At 42.9% G+C, this 26,872-nt stretch overlaps 1 protein-coding gene across 5 annotated transcripts in view; it reads right to left on the bottom strand.

Moving 5' to 3' along the window:
- The window catches only part of MECOM (MDS1 and EVI1 complex locus), a 329,866-nt gene that overhangs the window by 132,801 nt on the left and 170,193 nt on the right, over nucleotides 1-26,872 (bottom strand). The window contains exon 1 of one of the 5 annotated variants that reach the window (XM_088061014.1): nucleotides 9,571-9,671. The exons of the other annotated variants lie outside the window; for them this stretch is intronic. The gene's annotated coding sequence lies outside the window, so the exon portion shown is untranslated. Of the gene's footprint in view, nucleotides 1-9,570; nucleotides 9,672-26,872 lie in introns of those variants that run through there. 5 annotated transcript variants of the gene reach the window in all.

The raw sequence follows: 26,872 nt of genomic DNA, 5'->3' as shown, positions 1-26,872 counted from the left end.
CTGTCACGCTTCATTGCTTTACAAGGCATCATTTCACTGTTGCAACAAAGATTACAGGGAATCTAACAGGTAAGGCCCCAAGCAAACACGGAGCGGAGCAGACCCAAACAGGAGGCACAAGGACTTCATGTCTTATCTGCTCCCCATCTTGGCATTTCTAACCACAAGGACTGCCCTGCTGACAGCCCTGCCTGTCCTCAGGCAATGAATCTGTAATGAGATACACACACACAACAAATAATAGAGGTGGCTTGTTGTGTTTGGGGTTTGTTTTTTTCCTGAAAAAATATATACCGAGGTAATTAAATTGCTAACATGATGGATGGCCTCATTTTATATTTGAATTCAAAGTGACTTGCTATAACATATAAAAAAGTGACTTGCTGAAAGAAAAGTATAATAACTTGGACTGAAATAGAAATATGGATATTTTCCTTGAATTCTGAAGAAACTTTTGTGCTCTTGCAATGACAATGTATAGCATTTGGATGTTATACCCTAAATCCAAGAGCATTTTGGAGGTATTAAGTAACTCAAAAGTAGAGAAACTGAGGCAATGTATTTCAGATATCATAGAAAAATAAATACTTTAAAAAAAAATCACAATAGCCTGAGAAGGAAACTAATTATTTAAGTACAGGACCTTACACAAGCCCTCAAAATAAGATATTTAACTTGAAGTTAAAGCTGTACAAACTCCCATTTACAGATCTCACTTTTAGCTGTACTAACCTAAAGAAACTCTAAGAGTATCATATCAATACCACTGTCACATCATCATGACATGGGAAAATTGTCTGATTTCTTCATTCCCCCTTCCTCTCATTCCACAGGAAAAAAAATAAGGAGCACTGACCAGCAGCTAAAAATATTTCAGAATAGCTTCAGGACTTTCACAGAGCCATTAAACAAACTAAGGATTTGATGTCATGTTTGAAGGCCTCTGCTAATGGGAAGTTTGGGTTGTAATGCATTATAATTTAGGAGATCTAACTTTGCATTTGTTCTCTTTCTGTGAGAAATTTGTGATCCATACCGCAAGCTGTGGAAGCATTGGCCAGCAGCCATGAAAGTATTAAATGTAAATGGCTTGTTACCTCAGCAGTTATTTGCTGTGCAGCAATGCTGGGTTTAAAAATCCTCTCCAAAACCCTGTAAATCCTGGGGTATATTTTCCTGCTTTTGCCTGACACTCACAGAGTTAACACGCAAAACGTTTCAATAAAACTTCCATACAAAGGAGCTAAGATGTTAAAAACTCACTGTTCACATCTGTTCATCGTTTCATTGTGTGGCCACACGTTAGATAACCGTGCGTAGTCGCAAGAGCACAATGCCCAGCCCTGACCTCAGCTGTGACATCAAACAAGCACACAGGGGAATTATTCCAGCCTTTTGGCATCGGAGTGGTTGACTTTCACAAAGGGGGGAGCAGAAAAACTCCGCCTGACGAGTGGTGAAACTGAAGGATTAGCAACCAACTTTTATCAGCCCTTTGCTGTGGGTTTCTTTGCAATAGGAAAATGTGAGCATGTAAAGAGGTCCATCCCCTAAAATTAGGCAAACATCATAACGGGGCAGTTAAGTAACCTGTAATTACACTGTCACTTGTATTAACTCCATCACCCGCTAATAGAGTAAGTTATAGTGGAAGCAGCCAATGTTGTTAGGAGGGTTATTTATTTTATGCCCTAATTAATCAGTACTGACACTGAACCACATCCTTCCTCCTTCCTCATTATTTAAATCACCCATTTATATGGATGAGCCTCTTTGCTTTGTGCATTTCATTAATGCCTCCACATGCTCCCATAAGGAAAGCGGCGGGCGCTGTTCCGGCAAGGGGCAACAGAAACGCCTGGAGGGTGCTCTGCTCTCCCAACCTTTATTCCCTGGGAAGGGCAGTGGGAACTCAGTGGGGTTGAGTCTCTGGGTTTGGTCCTCTCACAGTGAAAGGGAAGAAGCAGCTTCCCTTTGCTGACAAAATTTCAAGCATTTGGTACTCGAGGAGACAGAGCAGGATGTCTTTTGGGAGGGCACCGCCACACAAGGAAACCTTTGCTGCAAGACAGGCACATGCTTAAGTGATTTCCTGAGTCAAGGTCCTGATCCTAAAATTGGAAGTGACAGGTAGAAGTTCCCTTACCCGCTGATAACCCGTCCTGAGGCTGTGAGTGAAATAGAGAAGTAAAAACTACTTGGTCTGCAGGATGAAGAGCAAAGTGTGGTGGGTTTAAATTGACTAGAAGGCAACTCAGAAAAGTGAAATTCAGAACATCTGCAGGGCTTTATGTAGGGGTACCCAGTCTCTTATAGTTCCCCTAACTTTGGGGGGTTTTATGCCCCCATGTTTTTAAGTTCCCCTAACTTTGGGGGGTTTTATGCCCCCATGTTTTTAAGGGGTTACCAGTGCAGTACTTCTTAGAAGAACAGCCAAATCAAAGTCTGAATCAAAGCATGGAACAGTTGATGGAACAATTTAAAGCATTTTTTTTTTTACAGTCATTTGTTCTACATTGCCCTTTTTCCAAGCTGTTTCTGAGTGCACACCTCCCAGGCAGACACTTGCTGTTGCACATGTGTGGACTCCGCAGAGCCACTTGAAAAGGCTAGCAGAATTTTTGAAGTGACTACTAACTTGTTCAAACAAAATGCACAGATGGGCTCACACTAATGACTCTCACTTGATGCAAGCAGCCTCTCTGAGGCTGTCTTGGAAGGTCAGCAAGGAGATGGGGAAGCCTGGCTGAGCAGCAGGCAGCAGGACAGAGCCCAGCCTGGGCCCCCGGGAGACACCCGCTCACAGTTTCCATGCTCTGCTGCCCTCCCTGGCATCACAGCTAAAGAAGTCTAACTTTGAAAAAACACCCCAAACCTCTTTAAGTTGTTATTCTGCTTCCTGTCTTCAACACAAGCAGCTCCTGACACAGTTCAGTCACTTCCAAAGTGGGGCTGAGGTCTGAAAATTCAAAACTCACAGGGGATGGAGAGAGGGAAGCTTAGCAAGGATTGGGAAAGCATTAATGGTGTAGTATTGTCCAAAACCAGCTTAGCAGGATAATGGAGAAGGTCTTACACCCCAGAGAAGCAAAATCTGAATCCAGTTCATTCAGGATGTCCAAGAGACTCTGACACCTCTCCAAACCCACACCACACCTGGAAATGCAGGCTCGTAGGTCAAACTGGTTATTGACAGACTCTTTGGAAGCTGCTTTTTCTAAAAGAAGACAAATGGCACAAGGCTGTGCATACTTTACTTGAGCAAAGCTCAAACACAGCTTTGGTGGGCTTTCAGAGGACAAAAACCAGTTGCATGATTTACTTCAAAGCTGACAAACGTGATCCTACTTGCAACAGTAATAAAGGGATTTTTATAACTTCAGGAATTTTTAACCTGGAGTAAGCTGAGATGATCTAGTTCAAGAAAATATTTTAGAACTGTGAACTATATTATTCATGTGAATAAAATTCTTGTTTTGGATGAAACATGTACAATTTTACCAGTGCAGATTTCAAGCAGCAGCTCCATGCCATCGCTGGTAGCTGCAAACCAACACAGCTCTCAAAAAGGAGGAAACATTATCCAGTGCCACATTCTGAAACCAAAGGCCATGCGCAGCTCCATTTACTTGTGGTTCAAGGCCAATAATTAAACCATCCAGGTTCCATCCAAACATTTTTTCTGACTCCCCAAACATTTTGCCAAACCATGAACTAATTTTCACCACGAAGGCTTTCTCGGATTTAGCACGCATTTGGAGACAGTTGCTCACTCGGCAGAGCTCCAGGGGCTCTCAAAACCTTGTGGTGCAAACTGGTCAAAAGTTGCCAAGTGTGTATTGTCCCATGAAACCTGGTGTGTCAGAAACCATATAAACCAAACCCAGGCTGTACAACTTTTCCATGGAGTTCATACCCAAAGCCATGCGAGGGCCAGTTGCCCACACTGTGAAAAGTTGCTCAGACAAACCGGATTTTGTCCATCCTTCCCTCTTACCTTCTGACTGTGAAGGAAGCCTTGGCCAGAATTTTCCTCATTTTTTTATTTTCTCATTTTATTTTCTCATTTTCCTTTATTTTCTGTGAAAGCCCCCATCTTATGTGTTTATTACAAAAATGATGAGCCTTCAGCAGGTGTCATGATGTTGATCCTTCCTGACCAAGGTCCAAGGGTTTATTTCCAGTGTCCCATCACACTCTGTGTTTTAACACCCTTTTTTCCAGTCACATAGATCTGGGCATTTAAGGTGTATTACTATTGGAACACACAAAATCTACTACATACGTGAATGTCCACTTAAACCATCTGATAAGGAAAACATTTAAGGTCTGGCATCTCCGGAGCAGAGCAAAAATCAAAAACTCTGGGACCAACCAAGTGCCCCATCCTGCTCTTATTTCAGTCAACAGCCCTGGTCCCGTTTGCTCAGCGCTGACAACTATGAGAATTGCCAAAGAAATGCACATTAATTATCATTACTGTGTCTGTTATTGTATAACAGACTGTGATTCTGTACTTTATCTCCTGGACCATTATCTCCTGCCATGTGATCTAAGTGTTGATACTGCTAATGTAAAGGAACACAGAACAGTAGTCATTTATCCTGCAAAAGACCTCGTGCTTTTCTTGTTCTATCAATCATTAAACAAGTAATGTCTTTTGTGTTATTGCCTTGACATTCATTAACACTCACGTCACAGGAAATCTTTGCAATTAAAAACCTTATTGACGATCCGTGGTTGTTTCTCATTGGCGTGTAACAAGCAAGATAATAAAAAATGAAAACAATAGTGTTATCATAGATAACTGAGGAGGTTTTTCCTTTTTCTTTTTGTACCTCAACTATTTTAATGTTGCTGGTCTCTTTTTTAATTTGAACATGGGCTTGAGGGCTCTGAAGGCTGGAAAACCACTTTTTATCAGCCCTGAACATCTGAACACCCCTTTGACACCAATCCTGTATGAGCAGCTTTTGTGGAAACACTCAGCCTTGGAAAAGCCAGGCTATATGAGGACAAGACAAAAGTTTCTCCCTCCTATTCTGCCCCTCAGAGATTGCAAGGACCACGTGTGCCAAACAGAGACACAAGAACACTGTGCTTTGCTCGCTGTCCAAAACGTGCACCAGACATTTTCCACACTGCTGGTGCTGCCCCGAGCTAACACCCTGCAAGGGATGGAGGGAGGTTTGCAGGGAACCTGCAGCCCTGAGAGGACACACAGAGAGCTGGGATGGACTGCAGGTGACCAACAGCTTGGGTCTGGTGGGTAGAAAAGTGGGGAATCTCTTGAGAATGGTTTATGACTTTGCCTTCTGCTGTCTCCAAAATCACCCTCCCTTTTTACACTCGTGTGGAGTCTCACAAATTTAGGCTGATCAATCCAGATGCTACCTTCTGTTGGGAAAAAAAAGTGCCAAAACCTTCTGATCTAGCAGCTGGCTGCTGGGAGGCACCAGAGGTGAATTTGTGTGTGCATTATCTGTGCTACCCTTCCCTGTGGGACAGGGCACATTACAGCACTCACGTTAAAGTGCTGTCTCTGGAGCTGAGTCTGTGCCTCCTGCAAACCCAGATTCCTGTCTGACTCGGGCCCCACTGTCTGAAAGGTGCCTTCTGGAAGATAATAAGCACAACCTCAATTCCCACAGACACTGACATAATTGAAAAATTAGACCATTAGGCTCTTACATTCTTACAGGCTGTTTTAATTGCAGTCCATATATCTTGAGCATATTTACTGAATGCTCCATCTACACAGAGGTGGCTGAGAAGCGAGGGCAAGTCTCCAACCCTGTTACAGAATTCCGACAGGACAAAAATATTAAATCAGAATCATCCTTGCCTTATTCACTTCTATATTACAGTGCTGGAATTCCTAAAGGCAGAGACACTAAAGCCAGAAAAAACATTATCAAATTTTGCATCTGATATTTTGCTTAATATCACAATTTTTCCATTTCTGCTCTGTGAGAATAGTTCAGTTTTACAGCATTACTACAGAAAGAAACAGAGCCATTCACTTTAGAAGCTCTATGCCCATGAATAACATCTGGGGTAGGCTTCTGTGTACATCCATATCTCTTGACAACAACCAAAAGTGGAAACGACCCTATGGTTAATGGCATATTCTTGATTCTCAAATGTGGTGGTATTTCTTTGAAGCCTATAACTTCATTTATGATCAGCCAGGGTGCTAAAGAGCACACAATGTATTTCACATAGAAGCAGACTGTCTTTTGTTGGGCACCAAACTAGTTAAATAAATTCCTATCTTTTCTCTTTTCTGGTAATTTAAGCATTAGTAGTGTTGATACCAAATCTAGACTGCCCATGGCTTTTCTTTTGACATCAACAGTAATGTTCTTAGAAGTAATCAAATTTATAAAACAATCCAACAAAAAAAAAGCAATGTAAAAAATATGACAAGTATATTTCTCTGAAAATTTAAGTGGAAGAAATTATTTGATATGTTACCGGCATTTACATAATTTATATTTTATGCCATAGGTTAATTTTTTTTTCTCCTATCTTGTAACAAATACAACCAAGTGATTAACAAAACTTTATAATTAAAACAAGCTATTTCTACCTTTTGTATTTTTACTTAATAAAAGAACAGATTTTGCAGATCTGAGACCAACAGCAACATTCAGTAAATTAATCTGACAGCAAACCCTGCCCTCCCCTTGGTGTCTCTACAGCCTGTGCAGGCCAGAATACCACGATTTTTAACACAATCTTTCAAGGCTATCTAAACCTTTTCAAAGCTTTTTCAGCGTCATACTATCGAAATCTGAAGCAAGCCTTAGGAGATATTCTTACCACAAAAAGAAAATGTTAAAAAAAATATATACTTTAGGAATTCTGTAGGAGATAAAATATAGAACATCATATAGAACAGGTCTCCTGCTCCCACTGCCAGTGATGGTCTGGCTTCACACTCAAAACAGAGCTGCTGAAGGGAGCATCTGTACTGAGAGTTTTCCTGTTAAACCCAGAGAAATCACAAAGCTAGGACTAAAACAGGTATTTTCTCTTCTGACCAGGACACAGATCCTTGTACCACCTACAGAAAGTCTTTTTATCTCCCTGCTCATCACTTCCCTGTGAGTAATGCAACGAGCATGTTGGACAGAAATAAGAGACCTCAGGTATTTGGGCATTAAATGGATGAGCATTGTGGAAAAAAAGTGTATTGTGAGGGGAATGCATAATGCAAACAGGGATGAGATAAGAGATATCTGATTCACACAGATTATGCCTTTTGTGCCCAATATATGGGTGGCTAGCAGGTCACTGTGCAGGAATTACAAGTAATTTAAGCGGGCATGAGGAAGCAATATTTTAACTTGAAAGGACTTGTAGAGGGATGAGAGAGAATTTGCATAAAACCAATACAGAGCAGATGGGAATGGACAAGCCTGCTGGTATCAAGCACAAGCCAAAGGAAAATTACAGAACAAGGAAGGTATTGTAGATGGCACTTCGGTATCCTAACCCTATATGAAACCAAGAAAACCTCTAAATCCACCAGGAGAATTGCCTCAAGGGTTTAGCAAAAGGCCCCGAGTTTCTGCTAGAAAAATATCACATTACTGGCAACAAAAAAGCCTTATTATGCTTTCCCACCTTTAACTGCTTTAGAAGGCAAAATACCTATATATGAAAAAAAACTTGATGGTAAATGCAAAGGTTACTGCTGTACTAATGTGTGTTACCAACTTGCTATTTTTTCTAATTCTGTCTTGTGAACATGAGAAAAGGAAGTCAATGCCAGCAAATATTTGGGCAAGTTTATTGTCTTTAGCCATACACCAGACCTTAAAAAAAAAGAAGACAAAAAAAAAAAAAGAAGGAAAGAAAAATAAAAGAAAATTTGCTCTGGATTCAAAGAAGATTGCAAAGAAAAATATATGCTATGTTGATAAGTATCAGTACTCTAGAATTACGACCAGTCCAAGGTGTTTTCAGAGGCGTGTGTCAGAGGTGATGGTAAAAAGCAGAGAAATATGTAGGCAGAAGTGTGAAAGAAGTCTGGGCAGAGGTGTGAAAATAGTTTATAGTTTATTAAAAAAGAGGCAAGAACGCAGAAACTTTCTGAAGCTGCAGCTGCCCAACTGTGCCTTGCTTTGAGCAAGAGCTTCTGCTGAGGTCATTCTGGGAAGCTGGTGCCTCTCAAGTGCCATGTCCCCTTGGTGGGACCCTTGGCAGGAGGGATGGAGGTGTGTGGACCTATTTAAATGATTGTGTTTAGAAGAGAAATGTGCAGGTCACTCCCAATGCAATGGCAGACTAATTTTATTCTGTCTGTACTCTAGAGGAATCAAATGCTTGATGGATGGAGCCTAAGAAAATCCTAATTCAGGTGGAGAACTGTAAGGCAGTAACCCACGAGTAATTTGTTATAGAGTGACTGGGTGCTGGGAAATGCTGGGGGAAAGAAGGAAACGGAAAGTCAGGAATTGAGTAAAGGACAGGCTGTGCTCCAGCAAGCACTCAGGAGTGGTTTTGACTGAATCCCTGTGATGATGCCACATCGACAAACCTCCCATCTTACCCATGGTGGAAGAGAGGCCTGTGAAGCTCCAGGCATTGTGACACTCATTTTTCCAGTAACACAGAGCTATGGAATAAAACTTCCAACAAAGAAGCAGCAAAAATGACCATGGGGGGTTTAGTTAAGCAAAGAGTTGGCATTCATATGGCCTGAGAACTGATTTCTGAGGAACATTCCTCAATCCTTCCTGGCCCTGACACAATTATACAGATGTATTAGAGTGTAACCAAAACCTTTTAATACCGACATGGTAAGCTGAGACACCACTTGACAGTGCTGAGTTTCAGCCTGGCTGGACACAAAGGCTGAACATACCTCTGCAACTCAGCACCTGAAACCCAGAATTACATTTCTGCTGGATGACACTTCAGTGGTGACAGACATTAATAGCCCTGTTAAGCATAGATAACACAACGCCACTTCGGTGTCTCGCTACGAGCCCTTGCTAGTAATGAGCTTTAAAGAAACAATGACTCACGGTAATATGAATTGTCACAAGATCTCACAGAGAAGCATACGAGACAGCTCAAGGATGGTGGCACACAGCCTGCCCCTGTACCCTGCAGCACACCTCTTCTCACGGCCAGATGAAGGCACAGATAATGCGACCAAGATGAACAGACAACTGCGTTCAAGTCCCATGAATCACACGGAGCCTTCCATCCCCCTTCCCAAACAATCCTGCCTCATTGCCAATAAAGTTTCAACGGTTTTTTGGCGCTGCCTCCCTTCCCAGCAACTGCCTCCCTGGATTTCTTCCCTTCTTCCTCCTGGATGCTGTGAGGCCAGCTCTGCCCTGCGCCCACAAGGCGTTTGTCACCAGCCATGTGCTCTGGTGGGACCTGATTCTCCAAGGTGGGAATGAATGGCAGGTAAAACTCTCCCCAGAATTAGACAAAGGGCAGCATTTTGTCTATGAAAGCGCCTCTGGAAAGCCCTCTGCTCACACACTTCCAAGTATTTCTGCCCCAAAGAGCAGATTTCTTAATTAAAACCAGGCATTTTCTTACCTGCAGCACCGAACACCTTGGCTCTGGAAACTCAGCCCGTCCTTGTGCAATCAGGGCTCAAGCCATGGCATCCAGGTGTGGCACAGAGCAGGGCTGGCTCCAGATCTGTGCATCAGCTCCACTGTGCAAACAGGTGAAAATACTCAAATCCTCACAAAGGAAGAAAATACTGGCAGCTTTTGTAAGGAATATTGTAAAGGATCTTACTGGGTGAACAGCAGCTTGGGAGCAACGTTTATGACAGAGCTATAAACTCTTGAACAAATTAAAAGGATTTACAAGAGTAATTCGAGTCTCAAGCCAAGCCTACTGAACGGCGGGAGAGGATTCTCCCAGGGTCAGGAAGAAATTATTAGCACTGCACTTGTGGAAGAGGCTTTAGTATCATTTCTTGCCCTACCTATTAAAAAAAAAATTGTCCTTTCAGTTATGGCAATGAGTACACAGGAAGATCATTCCTTATCTCCTCAGTGCTTCACCTGCCTCTTTTTATAGACCCTTTGTTCTTGTTTCAGCTCACCTGTTACAAGAGGCCTTTTTTCCCCCCTCATTTTAATGACCCAACACTTCAGACTCCAGATTTTAACTCTATCTCAGAGATCTGAATTCAAAGCCTCCAGCCAAACTGTTTAAAGTTCAATGGGCTTGCATACATACTTTAAGCTAGAATTAGCATTTTTTTTATACCCGTGCTGCTTCCTGTCGATATTATTCTGCTTGTTTCATCACTGGTGGACATGGATGAAAACCTCAACAACCAAGCTGAGATCTGCAAAGATCTGCATTTGCTTCTTTGGCTTTAATATGGGTGCCCAAACTCCTGCTTTATTTGTAGAGATCTGTGCTACTGAGTGGTGATCAGTGAGAGCTTGATGAAACTGTGAAAAATTTTTATTACAATGTGAAATTAAGGAATTATTAAAGATAAGAGGAACAGAGAGGTATCTGAACACACTGCTGAAAGTAGTGGCATCAGCATCCACTGGTCTAAGGCAAAGTGCCCTGAGAGTTCCTTACCGAGGGTCTGAGCAAGGAGAATGGAAAACTTCTTTGGAATCCAACAGCAATGGAACCAGGAAGAAGGAGTTACCTAGCAGAAGTCCATGGAAAATATTAGGATTGCCTAAAAGCATGGAAAATAATACTGAAGAACATAAGAGGTGACAATTGCCCTTTCTATGCATTTTTAACTCTCCTGTAGGTGTTCTATTGCTCCCCAGTAATTCCCAGAGGATTACTCCAAGCCCCTTTCAGAGCCTGCAGTAGGTCAGGCATCACCATGTGGTGTTTTCAGTCACAGGAACTTTTATCTGAATGTACACAGAAGGGCAAGGTAAGTGCTAGAGCTGCTCTGAGCACACAAACCATGCAGGGCTCCTTTCTTACAAACCAGAAGGAAAACTACCAGCACACAAAGATTCTCTACACAATATTTTTCATGGGGCCTTTCCACTGAAAAGCCCCTGTGATTCTTTCCCACTAATGCAGACTGGACAGTAAATGGAGAAAGATCTCTCCAGACACTTTCCCTTTAGATCTGAAAAGGAAACATTAATCAAGCAAAAGATGGGAAATTATGACACCTAGCTGCTAAAGTTCAGCTCCAGCGGCCAGCTCGGAGCTGATCACAGGGTACAGGTGACTATCCATCAAATGACCTATCATAACACACATTAAAATGTCTGGGTTAATCAGGACAGTAGCCAAGAACAATATTTTTCTGCTGACTTTCATAACAGCAGGTACAAAAGCGATCCCCTTGAAACACCGGTCTGCATTCACAACTAAATTTGATTAACTAAACAAAATTCTAAATGTGATTTAAACCAAATTATACCATCTCCTCCCTGCACACCAAGCACAGGATGGGAGATGCTTTGAACAAAGCAAAGAGGATATTAGAACTGCAGAGTTTTAGGTCTGAACTGGAAAATGCACAGAGATCTGAGCTTAACTCCTGGGTTGCTACCTGTAATAGCAACAAAAAGCAGAAAGTGAGATTGAAGGTTACTTCATCACCTGATAATGAAGTGGAATCAGTCGTAAGTATGGTTATGATTACTTTGCAATATACTTTAATGTGGGTGAGGAAGACTATCTTTATGGGGCCATTATAAATTGCACCACTTACTCATTAGAAAAAGCCCAGTGTGACTTTGTGCTCTGCCCACGTCGAACTCGGCATGAGGAAATGATAAAACCCTTTTATTGCTACCAGTAAAGACACCTCACATCTGTGGGACTACTTCCTCCTGAGGATATCCGAGCCATTTCTCCCAAGCCTTGGTGATGACAGAGTGGCCCAAGAGGGCAGAGGTTTATCCTCAGCACCCTTAGGAGTGTCACAGAGCTGAGTGACTCAGGCACACACAGGATGTCATTAATCAGAGCCAGGTTAATCAGCCTGAGGCATTAATCAGAGCTCTGCACTTGTCCCTGGTTCTCCCCAGTCCTGCACATGGGGCTCCTCATCATTCCCACACCCAAAAGTGTTGACTGGGACCCATTGTGCATTGAGTGGCTCTGTGCCTATGGGTGGAGTTTCCAGGGGGAAAATTAAAGTTTTTTTCAGTTTGCAGGTGAGTGGGCAGCACTGCCAGGGAGGACAGACACCAGACTGGTGTCACCAGCCCACAAGTGACTCACAGGCACTGACCCAGAGCCAGCACCACCAGGCCAGCTCAGCACCCAGATAGTCCTAAAGGAAGAGATTTTATTAATATTTTAATTTTTGGGGGTGGGTGGAAATTGTGCCTGTGGCAGAGCAAGTCAATGGGAATAATGAGTGTGGACCTGAACTCAGTGTCTGGAGCAGGTTTTTCAGGCACATGCTTGAAGGTTTTACTGGAGGAAACCTAAAAATACCCTGTTTCAGTAAAAGTTATTTATAAGCACGTAGCTGGTAAGGATTTTTTCCTGCCAGCATGTGAACTAATTTATGATCTATAAAAGTAACAACTATAAGCGCAATAAATTACTTATTTATTCTACAAAATCAAATCTCCTTATCAATGAGTACTCTCACTGCCACTGATGTATGCATTACTCCTGCTCTTTACTTGGAGTGGTTTTGTGGAAAGGATCATTATATAATTAAATGGCTGTGGACAGAGATGTGTGCCGAGTGCCACAGCAAGCTCTGGCAGAGGGACATTGCAGTTAGTTACATCAGTCAGTGGAAGGAAATTTCCCATCTTTGAATCAAAAAAGTAAAAAAGAAAAATTTTTAAAAATCTTTGTCAGGCCAGATGATGGACTGTTCTAAGATTACACAATGAAAGAAGAGCTGGGGATATATTGTATACAATGGCTTCGGTTCAGAGGAGTCTGCAGCAACAAGAGCAATAATGGAACTTTTAAGTTCTCTATCTGTAAACCAAGTGGAAAGCTGAGAAACCTTCCAGCTCAGATGGATAAACTGTTTACCTAAACAGAAAGAAACACCATTAATTCTCATAAATGGCAATACAGAGATGCACAAGCTGATAGTCCAGGATGTGGACAAGGACAAAGTGGCGGTGCCCATGCTCCAAACACGGCTCCTGCAGCCCTGAGCACGCAGCCTGGGCTGGCTCCTGCTCCCTCGGAGCCCAGCCATAACTCCTGCAGCACAGCCTGATTTCCATGTCGTGATTTCCCCTGCAGAAACAGGATCTAGGTATGATTCATAACGAGACGTCCAAAGCCATTTTCAAAGATGCTCCAGATGGCACAGGCCGGGGCTGAGCCCGTGGGAGGCTGCAGAACCACAGGAGGGAAACAGGACACACACGGAGCCCCAGCCAGGTGCCTGTGCCAGCTCAGCCCTCAGCAGGGCTGGATCCTGTCCCCCAGCCCCACAGCACAGGCACCAGCTGTGACCCAGAGCTCCCCAGAGCTCCCCAGAGCTCCCCAGAGCATCCCAGGGCTCCCCAGAGGTCCCCAGAGCATCCCAGGGCTCCCCAGAGCTCCCCAGAGCATCCCAGGGCTCCCCAAAGCTCCCCAGAGCATCCCAGGGCTCCCCAGAGCATCCCAGGGCTCCCCAGAGCATCCCAGGGCTCCCCAGAGCATCCCAGGGCTCCCCAGAGCATCCCAGGGCTCCTCAGAGCTCCCCAGAGCATCGCAGGGCTCCCCAGGGCTCCCCAGAGCATCCCAGGGCTCCCCAGAGCATCCCAGAGCATCCCAGGGCTCCCCAGAGCTCCCCAGAGCATCCCAGGGCTCCCCAAAGCTCCCCAGAGCATCCCAGGGCTCCCCAGAGCATCCCAGGGCTCCCCAGAGCTCCCCAGAGCATCCCAGGGCTCCCCAGAGCATCCCAGGGCTCCCCAGAGCTCCCCAGAGCATCCCAGGGCTCCCCAGAGCATCCCAGGGCTCCCCAGAGCATCCCAGGGCTCCCCAGAGCTCCCCAGAGCATCCCAGGGCTCCCCAGAGCATCCCAGGGCTCCCCAGAGCATCCCAGGGCTCCCCAGAGCTCCCCAGGGCTCCCCAGAGCATCCCAGGGCTCCCCAGAGCTCCCCAGAGCATCCCAGGGCTCCCCAGAGCATCCCAGGGCTCCCCAGAGCTCCCCAGAGCATCCCAGGGCTCCCCAGAGCATCCCAGGGCTCCCCAGAGCATCCCAGGGCTCCCCAGCCCCACTCCCAGCTCCAGGAGAACCCTTCCTGGGCTAACTGGGAGGAGGGAAGGGTGGTGGCTTTCTTTCCAGTTGCTCTGGAAGTGTCTGCATGGCATTTAAGTACATTCATTTCTCTAGCACAGTTTTCCCATCTGGAAAGAGGCAAGGGGGGATAAGACTTAATTTTGTGAGTGTGTTAGAAAACATAACACTTTTATGTGTATCCAGTAATTTGAGATCCCGGGATAATAGTGCAGAGAATTATTATTATTATGACAGAAGGCATTTTTACTTCTAATGCAGAAAGAAAACAAATAGCAAGAGAGTGAGCTTGGAGATCTAACATTTATTTTATTTTTATTTTTAAACTTTCTAATTTTTCAATAATTGAGACCACAGATGTTCACTTCCATATGTGCAACAACCCAGTTCCAACCCCTTCTGAAGAAATTGCCAGGGAAGAAAGAATATACTAAGCAAAAACAAAGAAAAAAATTTAAATAATAATAAAAAATCCTGTTGATACTTCTGTAATTTGCAATGATTTTCTCAAACCAGCCAGAATGAGGAGAAGCATTTGACAGGGTCTGGGCTCAAAGCCATAGACAGTATCCACTGCTTAGTGTTGTATAATTTACAAACTCCTGTTCTTTCAACAACTCCTCAGAAAATGAGATTGTTAAGTAAATATATAGCAGAAAAACAACTCAGGAGAACAGAGCAACTCCTTTATATCATTCAAAAGGTGGTGGCCTCTGTGAGAGAAAACCATTTTCTGCAGTCTGCCAGAGCTAGAAGAACATCAAACAAACCAAACAACATGAAAGCTATGAAAAAAATTTGCATGCCTTTTTGCACAGTAACCTCCTCTGTGGTGGTATGTGATCCAGAGATAGGTCCTTACACGCTTCTGCCATCCAGGGACACAGATTTCATGTGACTCCCCTGAGCTCTTATCACATTCCAAAAGAGACAGTAGTTGAGAAACATGTTGGAGAAAGGTGTGCTCGTGTGGCTGAAGCTGCTCACACTACTGGGCTACAACTTGCTGATTATTCTGGGGATTTCACTGATCAGTCAGGAAAGAGTTCCAAAATCAGTGGTCCAAAACCTGGCTCTTGGGGGTGAGAGTGGTCCCACCATCCCCAGGGAATGAGCCTGGAGTGGGACGAGTGTGTTACCTTTGCCACAGCTGGGTCAGGAAACTCAAGAAATTGTTCCTTTATTAAACATATTAGAGACTCAGCCTTGTTTGCCTACTGATATCCTTGAAGGAAGGGAATACAAAGATGAGGGTGTGAATGCTATCTGCTATATCACCACTTTCAGGCTGCTAGGACAGTTTTATTTGCTTTATAGTAATTCATTGCCAACTTCACACATAAAAGTTAAACATGCTTCTTAAATGATAACACTCAAAAGACAGTTTTCAGAAGGACAAAAAAAAATACCCACCAGAACGCAAATCTCTACTTAAAAGGGGTTAGGTGGAGGTTACAGAAAAGTGTTCCCAGGTTTGTTTCTCCTTCCCAGGTTTATTTCTCCTGGCTGTTCCAGTAAATGGGGTGACCTTGGCCACCCAAGGGACACAAAAACCTGCACAGCTTTGCCTTAGCAGAGCCTGGGGTGGGATAAGCACCCCAAAAAAAGTTGCAGGACTACACAGAAGCTCATCTCCCTCTCCCTGTGGGGCAGCTGTGGCCCCTGAGAGCTGTTCCTGTGCTCATCCCAAACTCCTCCCTGCTCCCCACTTGGCCCCACACAAGCACATGGTGGGAGCCTTAATGCCAGCAGGCTCCAGACCAGCCATTAAATGCTCTGTTTTCTCTAGTGGTGTCAAGAACAGCTTAAAAAAGCTTTGCTTAAATGGAGTTATGAAAATATCAGCCACTGATCCAGAAGTTCTCAACAATCTAGTGATGCAAGGTCACTCCTAATTGCCTCCATCTTTCCTATTCTCTCTCCAGAGAATAATTACCTCAAGAAACAAAGTCCTGGTTTATTTTACTAAGATCCAGAAATTCCCTGCTTTTATAACAACAAGCAACTCCCCTCTTCTTCCGCTTTGGACTAAGGAGAATATTACCACTGTCAGTTATATGCAGGGGAACTGTTAACCCTTAGCATTCATGTGGTGAAAAAAATAAACTGCAGAAATAATCGCCTTGTGTTTAGAATTACCCAATACTGTTAAAACAATGGTTCATTTTGCTTGTTTGTAAATGGAAAAAAACAAGACTATGCTTCAAAAGCATTTATTCTGTACATTAGTCAGACTAAAACTCCCCTGGAATTGTTGTCTTAGAGCAAGGAGCAGCATTTCAAACTTCCCTTTTGATTTTTCAAATTCAAAAGCAAGAGGGATTATGTTAGAGCAGCCTAAACACTCGGGTTTAGACAGCAGAGCTATGCCACTCAATCACTAGGCTGGGCTCATGAGAAATTTTAAAATGGGGTAGTAAGTAAAAAGTAGAATTTTAGATTTGGTCCTACAGTCCAGAGTTCTCATTTTTGTCATAAAATCATTATTACTGTCGTATTGCAGATCTACAGTGTTAACTATTCAACTAAACTTTATATTGGGCCAAAGCAAACCTCACACAATCTTTTTAAGAACAGCTTGGGAACACCCTGCAAAGACAGCAGAAAGGATCAGGGAATTACTAAGATTGGAAAATCCTTCCAAGATCAGTGAGTCCAACCATTAACCCAGCACTAAACCATGTCCCCAAGTGCCACAGCTACACATGTTTTATATCCCTCCAGGGGTGGTGATCCAGCCACTTCCCTGGACAGCCCATTCCAGTGATGACCTCTAGCAGCTCTTTGATCTGCTCAGCTGTGGTTCTGTGTCACTCCAGGAGTAAGTGGCTTTGCACCTCCAGCTCCAGCTTGGATTTGGAGAAAAAGTGACAGAAAGCTATAAAAAAAGTTTTATAAACATTTCTTACAAGGCCAGGAAGTCCCAAAAACTCAGAAGAAATCTGTTGCTTGTCTTTGTTTGCTTCGTTATAATAGTGCTGAGCAGGGGCCTGGGATACAGGTAAAAAGAAATCCTGAAATACCAGGAAAATCAAAGAGAGGAGTTTAACTGAGAGAAGTTTTTCCTGCTCCTTCTAATAAACTCAGTTGCAAATTAATTTATTCTTTTTCTCAGCTACTCAATTTGCAATGCAATTTTGCAGACTCTGTGAGTTATTTCAGGTAGGCCACCATACTCTTAGTGGTCTGCCCAAAAAGAAACCAAAGTGAATCTTTGGAGCTTATTCATGGCCTAGACAAGTTTCCCATTCATAGAAGTCCCACGAGAGGCTTCAGAAATGAGGATTTGAAGGAAACAGATGCACTCTGATCAAAACCACGAGATCCTGAGGAAATCTTATTTTTATACGTAAAATTATAATAAAAATAAAAGACTAAATTTCAAAAGCATAAATAAAAACAAAAGCTCTTGTATTTCAGTCTGAAGGTATATATAAACAATAGATTATCTGCTTCTCATCCTAACATGAGTGGAGACAAATTCTGTTTCACAAGAGAAAAGGTAACAGTTGATTTAAGAAAAAAAGACAAAGCAGAGCAATCCCCTCTGTGGTGTTTAGTGCCCTTTTGGTCAGTCCCTCTCCTTTTCTTAGCAGAATGAACAGACTGGAAGCTGTTACCCTGAATCACCACTGTTGTTTGGAATATTTTGTACCAAACATTGCTCTTATTTCCAGGACGAGCTCTCACTTGACATTACAAGCCCCTCTTCTGCCCCGGGCAGCTTTCTGGTTTCTGGGCTATGATGTTTTCTTCCCTTCTTTCCCCACTCTACTTAATAAAATCCCTTCTGGCAATTCTGAAGCATAATCACCATGGTATAAAAGTACTTTTAAGAGTAATTCCTCTATCCCCTGCCATCAGAGCAGACTATTTTCTGTTTAATGCCCAAGCACCTCTATGCTGTGCCTCTCCAGTGCATTCACTGATCCCAAGAGAATAATGGCACAACACAGCAGCACTGATATCACAAATTAGCTCTCCCCCAGGTGAGGAAGAGGAGGGTTCATTATGTTGGTCACCAACCACTGCAGCCAGCTATTCATGACAGCTTCTATTAACAGTAACCTTTTATATTCTTTTGCTTATGACTTTCTAACAACGCCTCTTTCCAAGGTAACACCTTCCATGTGTAACCTGAAGCCAGAGAAACATATTTCCAAATTAATTTGATAACAGATTTCATCAACTGATTAGCAGGTTGGACAACTATTTTAAAAACCTTTGGCATCATGTGTCTGGAAGAAGTGGTGTAAGGTCAAGATTTGGAAAGATTTGGAAAATGGGATTGTGTACATTCCTACACTGGGAGATCAGAGAAGATTGTTAAGAAGTTGCATGAGTGGGACAATGAACATGAAAATTTGTGAGCTTGGCAGAGATATTAATGATTTTAGGAATGCAGCATCCAGTAAGACAGGCAAGAAGTTTAGACTGGAAGACTACAGAGCACACATATGCACAGAAAATCCGACAGGACCTGCAGGAGAGAAGGAACTTGGTCCCTTGGACCAACCTCACTTTTCAGCCTCAAAAGCCCCTTCAAGTCCACAGTGATGACTCCCTCCAGAAAGAAATCAAGAGGACAGGCAGAGGGAACAATAAGTCCCTGATTCAGCTACATCTCCCTGTGCAAAATTACTGGGGGGAAGCATGCAATTATCCATTAGCATGGGTAGTATGGATCTGCTGAACTGGCTGTGCTGTTTTCTGCAGATATAATGCTCTTTTTCAAAAATGAATGTCTTTTTTTTCTCACAGCCAGATGTACTTTTCTGATACGGAGAATATTTCTACTGCCTGAGTTTGGGACAGGAGACCTGTGAAAATGCCTAAAGTGCTTTAACCACTTCTACCCCAATGTCCAACCAATTTACAAGGACTGATGGGGTGGTGACAACCCAGTTTTTTGGCTCAGTAGGTGCCCATCTCTCTCAACATGCAGGGAAATTGTTATTCACAGAAATTTCCATCGTGCTGGGAAGGCCTCGCATATGTGGCAACACCACGAGCACTGTTATTTCCAGAAAATATTTTTTTTCCCCCATATATTGAGCAAGATTACGACCCAGAGTGAGTCAGCAGCTGGAAGTGTGATAGGGACGCTCCCAAGGACGCCCTGGATCAAGGCAAAGGTTAGTGGAACAGACCTACATTGTCATTCCCATCTGAGACAAGGGTTTTATCTGTGTAAACCACATCTTATTGCTCCCCATTAACAGCATCACCACTCTGGTTGGAAATATTTTCATAATATCTACAGATAACGCAAACACTGGCACACCTTTCCCAGGAACATCACCTTCCTGGAGGTGGTTGCATTTTCCTTGCCAGATGAGCAAATTCAAGTGTCTGCAGCAAAGCTGATTGCCTCAGTGCAAATTAACCCCTCCAAGTTGGCAACGTCTGTCCAACCTGCATTTGGAAATTATTATTGTATTATTAACAAACACAAAGGTCAAAAAATTCGTTTAGATAAGTCTGCTCTTCTGGGTTAGTCAATCTTCAAGCCAGGAAACATCATCACTGGTCTAATGGTCTTTTATGATTTCCTAAGAGACACTCTTATCACAGTTATAGTTTGTGAAAGACAGTGGACTTTCTACCTTCTGATATAAAAAGGATAATGTTTATTCAGTGCAAACCTCAGCCTGTTTAAGCTAGGTGGAAGCAGCACATCATCTGCCCATCTACTTTTTTCCTATTGTTTGAATTTTGGGAGCATGTATCAAGCTTTTCTTAATGAATATAGAAAGTTTCTGCACTTTGTGTGACCCTGCTGAACTCTGCAACACTGACTTCTCAACACCCCTGCTGAAAAAAAGCCACTAAATCTTACAAACTATCTCTTTGTTGTCTCTCCCTTTTTCCCAGCCCCTCCTTCCAACCTTACCCAGCCAGTTGAGCTGCACTTTTCACCTCCTCTGTTGACATGAAACGAAGTAATCACATTTATTTGAATATTCACTACAGATCTTGTCATCATCTCAGTTTATTAGCCAAGAAGATAGTGTTTCAAGAGCAAGTCTTAAAACTTTACAACATGGATCCACTCACTCGCTAAAAGCAAAATAAGTGAATTAAAACCTCAATTCATAAAGCAAATAAATGTCATGTAGACACACCGCTGAAATCAAGCCATGAAAGCTAATGAGCCTGCAAAATAGAAGGACAGAGCTTGGAAAAGGTCCTAAAGGCACCTCCAAAGAGCCCCAGGTAGCTCTGCAAGGATGCTGCCACAGCCTGTCCCCCTGCAGAGCTTGGCTCACTCACCCACCACAGGGAAATGGGGAAATCCACAGGCATGAATGAGAGCACTTCCAGCCACAGGCAAAAAAGCTTGGGAAATATATGGAACCTGTGTATTTAAGTACACATGGATGTAAAAAAGAAAAACAAACGCAAAGAAATAGGTGCAGCTTTTGGGGTGCAGCGAGGGCTGCGCTATGGTTTACAAGTGTTCTGTTTCCACTGCCATGTTACTGATATTGGGATGTAAAAATTGCTGCACTTGCCAAAAAGGAGGCACAGATACAGAACTTTAATGCTTCCCTTGTTGTACAGGCAAAATACACAATACACACACGTTAGACATAGTACAGTCTGAAACTGTGGACTTTAATTTCTACAAATAATTTACAATCTACATAGGAAATGATGGACCCTATCTTTAGGTGAAATATTGCTAACTCTGGCAGCCCCATTCAATGGCACATCTGCACTGAATGAAGATTACCCCTGAGAGAAGAGAGGATTTAAAGCAAGCAAGAGAAAACCAAATTTTAAGCACCTTTGGAAGAGCACAGGGTCGTGACCTTGATTTGTATCTGTTCTGAGGGCAGAGGAGTCAGTCTTTAAGTCTGTCACTAAAGCACTTTCCTCAATTTTTAAATTTACTGGGCACTTGTTAAGATAAGGACAGGGAGCATGATGAGAGGCAGGGCCCATTCCCCTAATAAAAGAAGTGAGAGTGTCCTTCCAGCTGCTCTCTCTGTAATATTTACACAAGATCTGAGCAGAATTCGAATCTACAAGATCATTTCAGGAGTTTCCAAGTGATTTTGGGGGCCAAAACAACTCTTTTAAATGAAGATTGTTGGAATCAGGCCTCCAAGACCCAGACACTATTGAATATAAGGGATGCTGTGCACCCTCACAGAAAGAGGAAAAAAATGAAAGGCCTGTTGACAGATGATTTTGGAAAGAAGATATTGTTTTTCTCCTAGAAAAATGGCCTTGAAAATCAATTTTAAAAATTGTTTGGACTGCTGTATCTTGTTGAAGTCTACAGCCCATGATGAATCTCCAGTTCTGTCTTGCTGTTCTAAAAATCTGCCCTGAAAATGCTGGCCTGAAACTGCACATGATGGACCACATAAATTGTTTGTCTCTTATAAAAACTCAAAAGGTTTTCCAGTTTCATCTTTTGGGGTTTTAATCTTTTAAAAGCATGTTCAGATTATACTCATTTGATTTTAGTGAGATTGGGCTCTGAAATAAATGGGCTGTGCACACACACTAACACATGTGGAATTCTTTTTCAGTAATCCTCAAAGAGGCTTTTGATTTTACTTCTGATTCATCAAAAAAGAAAACAAAAAAAAAGGAAACAAAAAAAGTAACGAAAAAAAAAGCTCCAGTGAGAAAGTGAGATGTGCACAGGGATTTAGATGGCTCCAGGGTCACCACATACATTTACATAGGAAACACATGGCTATGGGAAAACGCTCCACTTGGCTGTAAAATGGGTTCCTTGAGGTGTTTTTGCAGAATCTGACTCCCAGACAGATAAAAATCCCGTGAATCAAAGGCCAGTTGGAGAGAAATTGAATCTGAATTAAGAATCAGCTCATCAGCAGCTTAACCCCATCCCAGAGGCAAATCCACCCCCTCAGCTCTGGGGACTGACCCCAGCAGAGTCAGCAGGGGCTGGGGGCACCCAAGGGAAAATCCTCATCCACCTTCCAGCACTGTGGTCACCTCTGAGGATGAAGAAGAGGAAAAATGGGCTTAGGGGCAGCGACCACCAAATCATAGGGCAGGTCTGTGTCCTCCTCCAGGAGGAAGCCTTCAGCAGATGCACAGAACAGGCAGGAATGGGAGGAGCTGGAGAAGGAATTCCTGCTCCTGCACAAGTCTCAGTCTCACCTGGAGCTGTGAGAGGGGCCCTGCATGGTGCTGGGGACAGTCTCATCCCACTGCTCTGGGACAGCAGGACATCTCCTGTGCCCCTGTGCAGAGCTGTGCCCTGCCCATGCTGCCATTCACCCCCGAGAATAAGAGGAAACCTCCAGGTCCTGAAAGTCTTTTATGAGAGGAGAACAAGCCTGAAATGCAACAGCTTTTTTGGTGAAGGAAGCTTCACGTGACTCATCCATCACAAGCTTTATTATTTCTTCAGACCCTACTGCAGGTTTACAGCCAGATGTTTTAGGGACCTCGCATTTTCCCCGTGAAATATTCCCTGCACCGTGTTTAGAGCTGACAGGCAGGTGGTTGTAAAGTCAGCCATAACAGTCAGGCCTGGCAAGTTTTGCCTCAACACGATAAAAACAGTCCATTATTAGTATTTTGTGATTAATGATTGTATATTATAAACATACATTAATAAGTATAATATACTCTCAGTATTTTATTGCTGCTTTTATGATGTGACAGGCAAAGCTAGGAGAGCGTATTTAATGCACTCACACCCATATTGTGTGTGTAATTTACACAAACTGTAGAGATGGCTTAAAATGCATCTAAAAAGGACACAATCAAGGTTGGTAGGACTCCAATGGAACCCAAATTTTTCCTTATGGTTGCGTCTTCCTACAGGAAGATTTTTGCATTCTTCATAATCTCTAAATTTCTGCAATTTAGCACAGCTGAGGAAGAAAAAATTAGGTAATAAAATAGTGTTGGAAATGTAGCCTTGTGTAAAACTCCGCAAACTTTGAAAAGATTATTGCAGTCTAATGCAGGGGAGAAAGGGAAACACTGTGAGGTATCAGAATTAGTGTCTTGTCCCAAGAGTAGAACCACCAGAATTAAAAATTTCTCCAAGTTCCTTAAGGTGCTCGTTTTGCTGAGCTCAGACACAGATGCAGCATTTGGCAACCTGCACTCGCTTGACTGGCCACCACCTGCAGCCAAGGCTTGGAGAGAGAAAGCAGCAAACAGGTAGATTGCATCAACCAACCCCTCCCTACTAATTATCAACTCCCCTGGCCCTCAGCCAGGTCTCCTGCAGAAGGGGAGGTGCACCCATGGTCTCTGGAGGGTGTTGGCTGGTGCTGAGGCTCCTCAGGAGGAGTGCTCTGTACACCAGCTCCTTCTGCCTCCACAGCACCTTTCTGAGCAAGGACCAGCTCTCAGCCAGGCTCCTCAAGCTGTTTTGTCCAGCATTTTTTGCCTCTCACTTTCATTTCCCCCAACTGTTGCGCGTAAGAAAAAATTACCCTTCCTCAGTATGTCAAAATACATCGTCATAATTCATTGACACGCTGTTAAAAGAAAAATGTGTTTCAAACATCCGGATAAATGCACATGTGTGTGCAAATAGGGCACCCTGGGCAACTGCATTTGTTAGCAGCAATTGGCAGGGGCAAATTCCTGACTGTAGGAGGAGCAGACACATCCACAAATAAATAGGCTTCTGGGTCAAATTCCCTGAGCTGCAGAAATCTTTCTTTGTGTGTCATATTGAGGTTTCTCCTACTCAAATATAGGTGTACAGTTAAGAAAGCAAGAAAAGGAAATAGAGGGTGCTGTGGAAGCCCTTACTCAGATTGAGACTAAGTAATTTAGAGAGACTTTAACTTAGAGAGGGCTTGCCCAAAAATAAAGATGATGTGAGTTCAGAGGCCACAACCTATATGCTACAATAAAACAAAGTGGTCTACTAATAAACGCTAACAAATTGAACTTTCTTTATTTATATTAAGCATTTCAGAGTTTGTCTGCCTTTTAAAGGCAGTGTTTTTCATCAGTAGAGTGGAACAGTTCACATGTGGATCATGGATCCAGGCTCTGGGGTTGTTGTGCAAGGTGTGCCCTTCACTCAGCCATGCTCGTGCAAGCAGCAGCTCTCAAGCTCAGCCCCAGCATGGCAAACTCACCCTCACTAGAGATTTAGAGCATTCCAAATGATGAAAAAGGCATACATATAAACTGAAGTGATCTCTGACACATTTGTCTTCAAAAGGAGGCATAGACCCCCTTCATACACGGCCTGTTCTCTCTAAGAACTTATATTTCAATCAATTTTCACATTATGAATTCAGTCAATCACGCAAAAACCCCAAGCCCTCAATGCGTTCTTTGATTGCAGATGAAAAAACATGTGTACAAGAGCCACCTTTTCACATGTAAGCTTCCTTCAGTGGGATTTATTTCTCCAGCCAGCACGAGCTGACTTGGCCAGTGCTCTGACCCCGGCAGCTCTGGGTTACCGTCCCTGCAGGAGTCGGATGCTCAGCTCTGCTAAAAAACATCACGTGGAAGAACTTGGTGGCAACTTCTGAAAACCTGAGCTCAAGGGACTTGTGCTAGAGCATGCAAAGGAGATGGGGGATAGGCTTATTTTCCTCTTATAAGTCCTGTAAAATATGTTTAGAAGCACACAGGAGAATCTCATTTGTTTCCAAAGGTGATTATCCAGGTCAGTGGAGAAATTCTGTGTTCAGCTGGTGAGGATGAGCTTGCACAAATTATACCCAGCTTTAATACAAATACAAAAAAAAAGCTTTTGGGTGTGTTTTTTTCTTTTTTTTCTTTAATAGGTAGGTAATTCCTCTCCAATCCACTTGGAATAACATGATTGGAGCAATTTTCTAATGAATTGGTTGTATTCAACAAGACTGCCTTGTTAGTGACTAGAGAAAATCTGAGTAAAAATTAAATATTAATTAGTACAGCTTGGATTTTAGAGTAAAGTCTTTGGGACTGGGTCCCTCTGGTGCTTCAAGTTTGGTCATTTCTTTGCATGCACAGCAGTGCATCTGCCACCCTCACAAGTGACAACAGCCTCTGGATGAAGGTGTATCCCTGTGCTTCTTTCTGACACAATCAGCACATATTTAACATTATGACACCCCAAAAGCAGCCTCCTTCTTCATCCAGCTCACCTCAGAGACATGTTGGCTTCAAAGCACAGATGGGTCATTAACATATGACTGTTGTTGGGCATAAATAACCCAAAAAATACCTAACACAGCTGGAGTCAAGCACATTCTGAAACACTGAAAACAAAAGAGGCAAACTTATTCACCTCATAATTTCTGCAGTCAATGGGGGCTGCTGAGCAGCACTGAGAATTGAGCTGCCTGCTCAGACACAGAAAAATAGAGTTTATAAACCTAACACCCTTAGGCAGAAAGCTTAAAACTGGTCATTTTAATCCCTCTGTGTTCTGTCTCTTTCACTGTTACACATTTAAATACTGCAAATGCTAATGAACAACACTTTGATGCTGGGAAATAAAATATCTGAGAAATGCCTTGGAAGCATCAGCTGGAAGATGCTGTAAGAGAACAAAGCTCTACCCTCATTTACCAAGGAGAGAATTCCAAATTCTAGTCAATTTTCCCAGTCACAACATTTTGTGCCAAGTGCCAGTGGAAAACATTTTGTGCCATCCCAAATCACTTTTCCCTGGGGTGGTTTTAATACAACAGCAGCCTTAAGCTCTTCACAAAGTGAAGGATTGCCCTGTTTCCTGCACAGAGTCTGTGACCCACCCTGCTGTACCCCCTCACCTGAGCGGTTTGCTGTTCCCATCTAGGTGACAATCAGCAGCCTCCAGGGAGCAGCTGGAATTCCAGTGCAACCCCTCCTGGTCCCAGCCAGGTGCAGGAACCCATCCCACCACAAAACTCGACAGAAAGTCCTGTAATAAATAACATTTCCTGACTGCAACCTGGGTATCATCTGGGGAGAACAGTATGAAGTCACAGAGGTAGTATTACCTCCAAAATCTGGGAAATATTGATATCACATTAAACAAAAAAAAAAAAAAATCCAAACAAGAGGTACATCATCAGTTAACCAGATAACCACAGACCAAGGTACAGAGTGTAAAGCTCAAAAAACCCCACTGTTTTCTATACATTGTAGAGAGACACGTGTGTAACATCAGAGGTCAGTTTGTCATATCTCAGAAGAAGCTCCATCAAACACACATTTTATTTCCTTAGCAGTTTGTTGACATTGACTATTTCTGTCTCAATTAAGTGGCTGACCAGACGGTTTTGCCAAAGAGATGGGCAGTGGATGGGAATGAACTCTGACCCATTTAAATTAAGTCGAATATTTATTGTTCCAGGCCAACAATGGTCTGGGGAAGCAGTGCCTTTGACCTGCTGGGTACATACAATCATATACATAAAGGAACTACACAAAAAAAGAGCCTGGATTGTTTAAAAGATAAACCAGTTCCTCTGAGGTTAGGGATTCATAACATGGAAGATTAAATCTTTGATAGATTTTGTCTACAGATAGGAAAATAAAATTAGTGAAGAATAAATATAAATTAGAATAAAAGAATAAATTATAATTATAAATTTATAAATTAGACTCAGTAAGGGTAATTATGAAGCCATATGCATTTTTTAATCGGTTCTTCAATAGGGAAAATTAATTTGGCCTTGATCCCACCTTTATTTTACTATTCAATTCCTACCAAGAGCA

The sequence above is a fragment of the Pseudopodoces humilis genome, chromosome 11, assembly GCF_049639895.1.
Source record: "Pseudopodoces humilis isolate 2021_Gansu_Grassland_sample_001 chromosome 11, ASM4963989v1, whole genome shotgun sequence".
NCBI classification, from domain to species: Eukaryota; Metazoa; Chordata; class Aves; order Passeriformes; family Paridae; genus Pseudopodoces; species Pseudopodoces humilis.
Note: the sequence above shows the minus strand (reverse complement) of the source record. Positions and strands in the feature narration are given on the sequence as shown.